This window comes from Arachis hypogaea, chromosome 7 (assembly GCF_003086295.3).
Source record: "Arachis hypogaea cultivar Tifrunner chromosome 7, arahy.Tifrunner.gnm2.J5K5, whole genome shotgun sequence".
Taxonomy (NCBI): domain Eukaryota; kingdom Viridiplantae; phylum Streptophyta; class Magnoliopsida; order Fabales; family Fabaceae; genus Arachis; species Arachis hypogaea.
In genome coordinates, this window is record NC_092042.1 from 9,793,102 (window position 1) to 9,804,792 (window position 11,691).

Sequence of the window (11,691 nt, forward strand, 5' to 3'; positions counted from 1 at the left end):
AAATACGCGCGTAGAGCGCAATAAAAGAGGGCGCGTAGAGCGCGATAAGAAAAAGGACGCATAGAGCGTGATAAGAATGCAGATGGACCTATTGAAACAGAATGCAGATTAAACTGCTGAAACAGAATGCAGACGGAACAGCAGGAAGAAAGGAGGCGCAGACGGAATTCCTGGTAAAGAATCGGATAACCAAAACTGTGGTAGGATTTTCACTTGGATGCATGTAACTAAATCTATGATTATTTATTGTGGGAGGAGGTTTAAAAAGAAGCATGTTGATTTCTAACTTATATATCCTCCTCAAGGAGGATACCATGACTCTGATACCAGGATAAAATTTTCATTCTTGGCTTTCAAACAAGTAAGTCATCGCTGATCTTGATCACACTGGCTACAATATCTAACGATGAGTTAATAGAGATATTGTCTTGGTTACCTGCAAAAGCAATCCACAAACTCAAATCTTCTTCAAAACTCTTTTCAGAGCTTCCAGAAACTCCATACTTTGTAGTAAAACAAGTAGAAAACTCATTGAAGAAAGATCGTCCTTCATTCTTCTTCATTCAAAGAAATGACATTCTGAATCACAACGACTGCGTCGAGTTGCATCCTTTACCGGGAGAGGAACTTTCCTCCGGCGTCCCTGAAAACACGCTACGATCCATCGCAAGCTCGCATCTCAAGATTCTAAGCTCAAGTAACGGTTTACTCCTCTGTCTTCATGGAATGGAATTATTTATCATCAATCCAGCAACTTGTTACCTTTTACACATTTTCCTCCCCAACCACTTGCAGCAGCGAAGGAATCTTCATAGTGTCTCCATGACACTGGAATGCGACTCTGATAATTACAGGTTGATTCTTTTTGACAATGAAGATTGGAGTTCACATTTTGATTGTCATGTTTATAGTCATAAACAAGGTACTTGGAGCTTAAGGAAGAACTTTTTCTTTGCTGGATCTAGGATTTTGAAATTTGACATGCCTGTGATTTGCAATGGCGCCATTCACTTCATCTCGGATTGCTACAGTTATCTTGCTAAAGATATCACTCATTTTAGGTCTTATATCATGTCTTATAAAATCACGAATGACGATGAAGATAAACGTATTGAAACCAAGTTGTTAAGGGTTCCTAAAGAAGCAAGAAGGGGCTCCCAAGATGACAGTTGCGATATGAATATTTTCAAGTGGGGAGCAGTTGCTGGCCATCAAACTATTTGCTTAGTGAGATTGAGAAATTATATATTTATGGTTTGGATTCTAACAAACTATGAATCGTGTTCGTGGAGAAGGATCAAGAAGGTGAGAGTGAAAGGAATGGGTTTAGTGGAACAGAACCCTGATATCAGTGGCTTTTCTATTTTGAATGGTGATCTTGTTTTTGCTACGAACAAAATGGTCTAGGCATATGGTTTAACTAGTGAAAAATATATGGTGCTCTCGAAAATTTGTGACCATGGGTGTGACTCTACATTTGTTCGTTTTGTTCCTTATTTAGATACTCTTCGTCTATGTGGAATTGGTGCTAAAAATTTGCGTCCTTATCTACAATTAAAAAAACATGACCAAGCCGAAAAAGTTAGAATTAGACACATTATAAATGACTTAATTAGGTTTACATAATTAGAGGATGAACAAGACTCTGAATTTTATTTAATATCAAATATATTTAGATTCTGGATTTGTTTTGCCGTGGTTGAATTTAGTCCCATTATATGATTAACAATTTTAATTTTATAATAATAATAATTTTCTCTTATTATTATGGGGAACTCAGGATGATCTTTATCATCCCAAGTAGGAAATGAAGGAGCACAGTTCTTTGTATAAACAAGGAGAATAATGTGGAAGAATTTTAAGGTTGACTGCGAATTTGCAAATGCAGCATGTTCTTGATGTGGTTCACGCTCCATGAAAATCTTTTATTTCTTGAATAATTGTTTTAGCATTTTAGTCAATTAAATATATTTTGATATAGGTGCAGTAACAGTGCAGTTAAATGTCAACTTGTGAATATATGCCATAGTTTGCAAAAAGAAAAAAAAAAGAAAAAATATCCGCGTAGAGCGCGATAAGAAAAGGGGAGCATAGAGCAGGATAAGAGTGCAGATGGAACTGCTAAAATAGAATGCAGATTAAACTGATGAAACAGAATGTAGACGGAACTGCCGGAAGAAATAAGGCGCAAACGGAATTGCTCTTAAAGAATCGGGATAACCAAAACTGTGGTAGGATTTTCACTTAGATGCACATAACTAAATCTATGATTATTTATTGTGGGAGGAGGTTGAAAAAGAAGCATGTTGATTTCTAACTTATATATCCTCCTCAAGGAGGATACCTTGGCTCTGATACCATAATAAAATTTTCATTCTTGGCTTTCAAACAAGTAAGTCATCGTTGATCTTGATCACATTGGCTACAATGTCTAACGATGAGTTAATAGAGATATTGTCTTGGTTACCTGCAAAAGCAATCCACAAACTCAAATATTTTTCAAAACTCTTTTCAGAGCTTCCAGAAACTCCATACTTTGTAGCAAAACAAGCAGAAAACTCATTGAAGAAAGATTGTCCTTCATGCTTCTTCATTCAAAGAGATGACATTCTGAATCACAACGACTGCGTCAAGTTGCATCCTTTGCCGGGAGAGGAACTTTCCTCCGGCGTCCCAGAACATATGCTATGATTTACCGCAAGCTCGCGGCTCAAGATTCTAAGCTCAAGCAACGGTTTACTCCTCTGTCTTCATGGAACAGAATTATTTATCATCAATCCAGCAACTTGTTACCTTTTACACATTCCCCTCTCCAACCACTTGCAGCAGCGAGGGAATCTTCATAGTGTCTCCATGACACTGGAATGCGACTCTGATGATTACAGGTTGATTCTTTTTGACAATGAAGATTGGAGTTCACATTTTGATTGTCATGTTTATAGTCATAAACAAGGTGCTTGGAGCTTAAGGAAGAACCGTTTCTTTGCTAGATCTAGGGATTTGAAATTTGACATGCTTATGATTTGCAATGGTGCCATTCACTTCATCTCGGATTGCTACAGTTATCTTGCTAAAGATAGCACTCATTGTAGGCCTTATATCATGTCTTATAAAATTCCGAATGGCGATGTAGATGAACGTGTTGAAACCAAGTTGTTAAGGGTTCCCAAAGAAGCAAGAAGGGGCTCCCATGATGACAGTTGCGATATAAATATTTTCAAGTGGGGAGCAGTTGCTGGCCATCAAACTATTTGCTTAGTGAGATTGAGAAAGTGTGTGTTTACGGTTTGGATTCTAACAAACTACGAATCGTGTTCGTGGAGAAGGATCATGAAGGTGAGAGTAAAAGGAATGGGTTTAGTGGAACAGAACCCTGATATCAGAGGCTTTACTATTTTGAATGATGATCTTGTTTTTGCTACGGATAAAAAGGTCTACGCATATGGTTTAACTAGTGAGAAATATATGGTGCTCTCGAAAATTTGTGACCATAGGTGTGACTCTACATTTGTTCATTTTGTTTCTTATTCAGATACTCTTCGTCCATGTGAAATTGGTGATAAAATTTGCGTCCTTATCTACAATTAAGGAAACATGACCAAGCCGAAAAAGTTAGAATTAGACACATTATAAATGACTTAATTAGGTTTACATAATTAGAGGATGAACAAGACTCTGAATTTTATTTAATATCAAATATATTTAGATTCTGAAATATTTTTTGCCATGGTTGAATTTAGTTCCATTGTATGATTAACAATTTTAATTTTTATAATAATAATAATTTTCTCTTATTATTATGGGAACTCAAGATGATCTTTATCATCCCACGTAGGAAATGAAGGAGCACAGTTCTTTATAAAAGCAAGGAGCATAATGTAGAAGAATTTTAAGGTTGACTGCGAATTTGTAAATACAGCATGTTCTTGATGTGATTTAGGCTCCATGGAAATTTTTTATTTCTTGAATCATTGTTTGAGTATTTTAGTCAATTAAATAGATTTTGATACATGTGCAGTAACAGTGCAGTTAATATTCAACTTGTGAATATTTGCGATAGTTTCCAAAAAAAATATGCACGTAGAGCGTAATAAAAGAGGGCGCGTAAAGGGTGATATGAAAGAGGGTGCATAGAGCACGATAAGAGTGCAGATGAAACTGTTAAAACAGAATGCAGATTAAACTGCTGAAACAGAATACAGACAGAACTGCCGGAAGAAAGTAGGCGTAGACGGAATTGCTGGTAAAGAACCGGGATAACCAAAACTGTGGTAGGATTTTCACTTGGATGCATATAACTAAATCTATGATTATTTATAGTGGGAGGAGGTTGAAAAAGAAGCATGTTGATTTCTAACTTATATATCCTCCTCAAGAAGGATACCATGGCTCTGATACCATGATAAAATTTTCATTCTTGGCTTTCAAACAAGTAAGTCATCGTTGATCTTGATCACATTGGCTACAATGTCTAACGATGAGTTAATAGAGATATTATCTTGGTTACCTGCAAAAGCAATCCACAAACTCAAATCTTCTTCAAAACTCTTTTCAGAGCTTCTAGAAACTCCATACTTTGTAGTAAAACAAGTAGAAAACTCATTGAAAAAAGATCGTCCTCATGCTTCTTCATTCAAAGAGATGACATTCTGAATCACAACGACTGCGTCGAGTTGCATCCTTTGCCGGGAGAGGAACTTTCCTCCGGCGTCCTTGAAAACACGCTATGATCCATCGCAAGCTCGTGGCTCAAGATTCTAAGCTCAAGAAACGGTTTACTCCTCTGTCTTCATGGAACAGAATTATTTATCATCAATCCAGCAACTTATTACCTTTTACACATTTCCCTCCCCAACCACTTGCAGTAGCGAGGGAATCTTCATAATGTCTCCAGGACACTGGAATGCGACTCTGATAATTACAGGTTGATTCTTTTTGACAATGAAGATTGGAGTTCACATTTTGATTGTCATGTTTATAGTCATAAACAAGGTACTTGGAGCTTAAGGATGAACTGTTTCTTTGCTGGATCTAGGGATTTGAAATTTGACATGCTTGTGATTTGCAATGGCGCCATTCACTTCATCTCGGATTGCTACAGTTATCTTGCTAAAGATAGCAATCATTTTAGGTCTTATATCATGTCTTATAAAATCACAAATGGCGATGAAGATGAACGTATTGAAACCAAGTTGTTAAGGGTTCCTAATGAAGCAAGAAGGGGCTCCCAAGATGACAGTTGCGATATGAATATTTTCAAGTGGGGAGCAGTTGCTCGCCATCAAACTATTTGCTTAGTGAGAATGAGAAAGTGTGTGTTTACGGTTTGGATTCTAACAAACTATGAATCGTGTTCGTGGAGAAGGATCATGAAGGTAAGAGTGAAAGGAATGGGTTTAGTGGAACAGAACCCTGATATCAGAGGCTTTACTATTTTGAATGGTGATCTTGTTTTTGCTACGGACAAAAAGGTCTACGCATATGGTTTAACTAGTGAGAAATATATGGTGCTCTCGGAAATTTGTGACCATAGGTGTGACTCTACATTTGTTCATTTTGTTCCTTATTCAGATACTCTTCGTCCATGTGAAATTGGTGATAAAATTTGCGTCCTTATCTACAATTAAGGAAACATGACCAAGCCGAAAAAGTTAGAATTAGACACATTATAAATGACTTAATTAGGTTTACATAATTAGAGGATGAACAAGACTCTGAATTTTATTTAATATCAAATATATTTAGATTCTGGATTTTTTTTTGCCGTGGTTGAATTTAGTCCCATTATATGATTAACAATTTTAATTTTATAATAATAATAATTTTCTCTTATTATTTTGGGGAACTCAGGATGATCTTTATCATCCCAAGTAGGAAATGAAGGAGCACAATTCTTTGTATAAGCAAGGAGAATAACGTGGAAGAATTTTAAGGTTGACTGCGAATTTGCAAATGCAGCATGTTCTTGATGTGGTTCAGGCTCCATGAAAATCTTTTATTTCTTGAATCATTGTTTGAGCATTTTATTCAATTAAATAGATTTTGATACAGGTGCAGTAACAGTGCAGTTAAATGTCAACTTGTGAATATATGCCATAGTTTACAAAAAGAAAAAAAAGAAAAAAAACCGCGTAGAGCGCGATAAGAAAGAGGGCGCATAGAGCGCGATAAGAAAGAGGGTGCATAGAGGAGGATAAGAGTGCAAATGGAACTGTTAAAACAGAATGCAGATTAAACAAATGACACAGAATGTAGACGCAACTACCGAATGAAAGGAGGCGCAGATGAAATTGCTGGTAAAGAACTGGGATAACCAAAACTGTGGTAGGTTTTTTCACTTGGATGCATATAACTAAATCTATGATTATTTATTGTGGGAGGAGGTTGAAAAAGAAGCATGGTGATTTCTAACTTATATATCCTCCTCAAGGAGGATACCATGGCTCTGATACCATGATAAAATTTTCATTCTTGGCTTTCAAACAATTAAGTCATCGTTGATCTTGATCACATTAGCTACAATGTCTAACGATGAGTTAATAGAGATATTGTCTTGGTTACCTGCAAAAGCAATTCACAAACTCAAATCTTCTTCAAAACTCTTTTCAGAACTTCCAGAAACTCCATACTTTGTAGTAAAACAAGCAGAAAACTCATTGAAGAAAGATCGTCCATCATGCTTCTTCATTCAAAGAGATGACATTCTGAATCATAACGACTGCGTCAAGTTGCATCCTTTGCCAGGAAAGGAACTTTCTTTCGGCGTCCCTGAAAACATGCTAGGATTCATCGCAAACTCGCAGCTCAAGATTCTAAGCTTAAGCAATGGTTTACTCCTCTGTCTTCACGGAACAGAATTATTTATCATCAATCCAGCAAACTTGTTACCTGTTACACATTCCCCTCCCCAACCACTTGCAGCAGCGAGGGAATCTTCATAGTGTCTCTATGACACTAGAATGCGACTCTGATGATTACATGTTGATTCTTTTTGACAATGAAGATTGGAGTTCACATTTTGATTGTCATGTTTATAGTCATAAACAAGGTACTTGGAGTTTAAGGAAGAACTGTTTCTTTGCTGGATCCAGGGATTTGAAATTTGACATGCTTATGATTTGCAATGGCACCCTTCACTTCATCTCGGATTGCTACAATTATCTTGCTAATGATAGCACTCATTTTAGGCCTTATATCATGTCTTATAAAATCACGAAAGGCGATGAAGATGAACGTGTTGAAACCAAGTTGTTAAGGGTTCCTAAAGAAGCAAGAAGGGGTTCCCATGATGACAGTTGCGATATGAATATTTTCAAGTGGGGAGCAATTGCTGGCCATCAAACTATTTGCTTAGTGAGATTGAGAAAGTGTGTGTTTACAATTTGGATTCTAACAAACTATGAATCGTGTTTGTGGAGAAGGATCATGAAGGTGAGAGTGAAAAGAATGGGTTTAGTGGAACAGACCCTGATATCAGAGGCTTTACTGTTTTGAATGGTGATCTTGTTTTTTCTACAAACAAAAAGGTCTTTGCATATGGTTTAACTAGTGAGAAATAAATGGTGCTCTCAGAAATTTGTGACCATGGGTGTGACTCTACATTTGTTCATTTTGTTCCTTATTCAGATACTCTTCGTCCATGTGGAATTGGTGCTAAAAATTTGCGTCCTTATCTACAATTAAGGAAACATGACCACGCCAAAAAAGTTAGAATTAGACACATTATAAATGACTTAATTAGGTTTACATAATTAGAGGATGAACAAGACTCTGAATTTTATTTAATATCAAATATATTTAGATTCTGAATTTTTTTTGCCGTGGTTGAATTTAGTTCCATTGTATGATTAACAATTTTAATTTTTATAATAATAATAATTTTCTCTTATTATTATGGGAAACTCAAGATGATATTTATCATCCCAAGTAGGAAATGAAGGAGCACAGTTCTTTGTATAAGCAAGGAGAATAATGTGGAAGAATTTTAAGGTTGACTGCGAATTTGCAAATGCAGCATGTTCTAAATGTAGTTCAGGCTCCACGAAAATCTTTTATTTCTTGAATCGTTGTTTGAGAATTTTAGTCAATTAAATAGATTTTGATACAGGTGTAGTAACAGTGTAGTTAAATGTCAAATTGTGAATATATGCCATAGTTTACAAAAAGAAAAAAAAAAAGAAAAAATACGCACGTAGAGCGCAATAAAAGAGGGAGTGTAGAGCGCGATAAGAAAGAGGGCGCATAGAGCAGGGTAAGAATGCAGATGAAACTGCTAAAACAAAATGCAGATTAAACTGATGAAACAGAATGCAGACATAACTGCCAGAAGAAAGGAGCCACAGACGAAATTGCTGGTAAAGAACCGGGATAACCAAAACTGAGGTAGGATTTTCACTTGGATGCATGTAACTAAATCTATGATGATTTATTGTGGGAAAAGGTTGAAAAAGAAGTATGGTGATTTCTAACTTATATATCCTCCTCAAGGAGGATACCATGACTATGATACCATGATAAAATTTTCATTCTTGGCTTTTAAACAAGTAAGTCATCGTTGATCTTGATCACAATGGCTACAACGTCTAACGATGAGTTAATAGAGATATTGTCTTGGTTACCTGAAAAAGCAATCCACAACCTCAAATCTTCTTCAAAACTCTTTTCAGAGCTTCCAGAAACTCCATACTTTGTAGCAAAACAAGCAGAAAACTCATTGAAGAAAGATCATCCTTCATGCTACTTCATTCAAAGAGATGACATTCCGAATCACAACAACTGCGTCGAGTTGCATCCTTTGCCGGGAGAGAAACTTTTCTCCGGCGTCCTTGAAAACACGCTACGATCCATCGCAAGCTCGCGGCTCAAGATTCTAAGCTCAAGCAACGGTTTACTACTTTGTCTTCACGGAACAGAATTATTTATCATCCATCCAGTAACTTGTTACCTTTTACACATTTCCCTCCCCAACCACTTGCAGCAGCGAGGGAATCTTCATAGTGTCTCTATGACACTGGAATGCGACTCTGATGATTATAGGTTGATTCTTTCTGACAATGAAGATTGGAGTTCACATTTTGATTGCCATATTTATAGTCATAAACAAGGTGCTTGGAGTTTAAGGAAGAACCGTTTCTTTGCTGGATCTAGGGATTTCAAATTTGACATGCCTGTGATTTGCAATGGCGCCATTCACTTCATCTTGGATTGCTACAGTTATCTTGCTAAAGATAGCACTTATTTTTGGCCTTATATCATGTTTTATAAAATCACAAATGGCGATGAAGATGAACGTGTTAAAACCAAGTTGTTAAGGGTTCCTATAGAAGCAAGAAGGGGCTCCCATGATGACAGTTGCGATATGAATATTTTCAAGTGGGGGGTAGTTGCTGGCCATCAAACTATTTGCTTATTGAGATTGAGAAAGTGTGTGTTTACGGTTTAGATTCTAACAAACTATGAATCGAGTTCGTGGAGAAGGATCATGAAGGTGAGAGTGAAAGGAATGTGTTTAGTGGAATCGAACCCTGAGATCAGAGGCTTTACCGTTTTGAATGGTGATCTTGTTTTTGCTATGAACAAAAAGGTCTCTGCATATAGTTTAACTAGTGAAAAATATATGGTGCTCTCGAAAATTTGTGACCATGGGTGTGACTCTACATTTGTTCGTTTTGTTCCTTATTCAGATACTCTTCGTCCATGTGGAATTGGTGCTAAAAAAATTTGCGTCCTTATCTACAATTAAGGATACATGACCAAGCCAAAAAAGTTAGAATTAGATGAATTATAAGTGACTTAATTAGGTTCACATAATTAGAAAATGAACAAGACTCTTAATTTTATTTAATATCAAATATATTTAGATTCTGAAATTTTTTTTGTCGTGGTTGAATTTAGTTCCATTGTATGATTAACGATTTTAATTTTTATAATAATAATAATAATTTTCTCTTATTATTATGGGGAACACAAGATGATCTTTATCATCCCAAGTAGGAAATGAAGGAGCACAGTTCTTTGTATAAGAAAGGAGAATAATGTGGAAGAATTTTAAGGTTGACTGCGAATTTGCAAATGCAACATGTTCTTGATGTGGTTCAGGCTCCATGAAAATCTTTTATTTCTTGAATCATTGTTTGAGAATTTTAGTCAATTAAATAGATTTTGATACAGGTGCAGTAATAGTGCAGTTAAATGTCAAATTGTGAATATATGCCATAGTTTACAAAAAGAAAAAAAAAAGAAAAAATACGCGCGTAGAGAGCAATAAAAGAGGGCGCGTAGAGCGCGATAAGAAAAAGGGCGCATAGAGCAGGATAAGAGTGCAGATGGAACTGCTAAAATAGAATGCAGATTAAATTGATGAAACAAAATACAGACAGAACTGTCAAAAGAAAGGAGGTGTAGACGGAATTGCTGGTAAAGAACCGGGAAAACCAAAACTGTGGTAGGATTTTCACTTGGATGCATGTAACTAAATCTACGATGATTTATTGTGGGAGAAGATTGAAAAAGAAGCATGATGATTTCTAACTTATATATCCTCCTCAAGGAGGATACCATGGCTCTGATACCATGATAAAATTTTCATTCTTGGCTTTTAAACAAGTAAGTCATCGTTGATCTTGATCACAATGGCTACAACATCTAACGATGAGTTAATAGAGATATTGTCTTGGTTACCTATAAAAGCAATGCACAAACTCAAATCTTCTTTAAAACTCTTTTCAGAGCTTTCAGAAACTCCATACTTTGTAGCAAAATAAGCAGAAAACTCATTGAAGAAAGATCATCCTTCATGCTTCTTCATTCAAAGAGATGACATTCTGAATCACACGACTGCGTCGAGTTACATCCTTCGCCGGGAGAGAAACTTTCCTCCGGCGTCCCTAAAAGCACGCTACGATTCATCGCAAGCTCGCGGCTCAAGATTCTAAGCTCAAGCAACGGTTTACTCCTCTGTCTTCACGGAACAGAATTATTTATCATCAATCCAGCAAACTTGTTACCTGTTACACATTTTCCTTCCTAACCACTTGCAGCAGCGAGGGAATCTTCATAGTGTCTCCATGACACTGGAATGCGACTCTGATGATTACAGCTTGATTCTTTTTGACAATGAAGATTGGAGTTCACATGTTGATTGCCATGTTTATAGTCATAAACAAGGTGCTTGGAGTTTAAGGAAGAACCGTTTCTTTGCTGGATCTAGAGATTTGAAATTTGACATGCCTGTGATTTGCAATGGTGCCATTCACTTCATCTCGGATTGCTACAGTTATCTTCCTAAAGATAGCACTCATTTTAGGCCTTATATCATGTCTTATAAAATCACGAATGGCGATGAAGATGAACGTGTTGAAACCAAGTTGTTAAAGGTTCCTATAGAAGCAAGAAGGGGCTCCCACGATGACAGTTGTGATATGAATATTTTCAAGTGGGGGGTAGTTGCTGGCCATCAAACTATTTGCTTAGTGAGATTGAGAAAGCGTGTGTTTACGGTTTGGATTCTAACAAACCATGAATCGAGTTCGTGGAGAAGGATCATGAAGGTGAGAGTGAAAGAAATGGGTTTAGTGAAACAGAACCCTGAGATCAGAGGCTTTACCGTTTTGAATGGTTATCTTATTTTTGCTATGAACAAAAAGGTCTATGCATATGGTTTAACTAGTGAGAAATATATGGTGCTCTAAA